Source organism: Nomia melanderi, unplaced genomic scaffold (assembly GCF_051020985.1).
Source record: "Nomia melanderi isolate GNS246 unplaced genomic scaffold, iyNomMela1 scaffold0014, whole genome shotgun sequence".
Taxonomy (NCBI): Eukaryota; Metazoa; Arthropoda; class Insecta; order Hymenoptera; family Halictidae; genus Nomia; species Nomia melanderi.
In genome coordinates, this window is record NW_027475130.1 from 512836 (window position 1) to 513790 (window position 955).

Consider the following 955-nt stretch of genomic DNA (forward strand, 5'->3'; position numbering starts at 1 on the left):
AAACCAAACTGAATAGTCTGCAGGAGGCCCTGGCGCATGAATCTGTGCAGTGGGAACGACCTCGGATCACCAGGGGCCGAGAAAACCACCTTCTCATGGGGCCGGACACTCAGGGTCAGGCGAAAATCCAATATATATCTGGTGATATCTGGAGTGCTATTAGAGATAGCGCAATAAACCAAAGTGAATTACCTGCAGGAGGCCCTGGCGCATGAATCTGTGCAAAGGGAACGACCTCGGACGACCAGGGGCGAGAAAACCACCGTCTCATGGGGCCGGACACTCAGGGTCGGGGAAAAATCCAATATATATCTGGTGATATCTCGGGTGCTATTATAGATAGCGCAATAAATCAAAGTGCATTGTCTTTAGGAGGCACTGGCGAATGAATCTGTGCCGCAGGAACGAGCTCGGACCAACAGTGGCCGAGAAAATTACAGATATTCGGAATCCGTCACCCAAGGTCATGTTTAAATCCAGCATATATCTGGTGATATCTCGGGTGCTATTACAGGTAGCGCAATAAACCAAAGTGCTTTGTCTGCAGGAGGCCCTGGCGCATGAATCTGTGCAGCGGGAACGACATCGGACGACAAGGGGCCGAGACAACCACCGTCTCATGGGGCCGGACACTCAGGGTCAGGGGAAAATCTAATATATGTCTGGTGATATCTCGGGTGCTATTACAGATAGCGCAATAAATCGGAGTGCATTGTCTGTAGGAGGCCCTGGCGCATGAATCTGTGGAGCGGGAACGACCTCGGACCACCAGGGGCCGAGAAAACCACAGTCTCATGGGGCCGGACACTCAGGGTCAGGGGAAAATACAATATATGTCTGGTGATATCTCGGGTGCTATTACAGATAGCGCAATAAATCAGAGTGCATTGTCTGTAGGAGGCCGTGGCGCATGAATCTGGCCAGCGGGAACGACCTCCGACCACCAGGGGCCGAG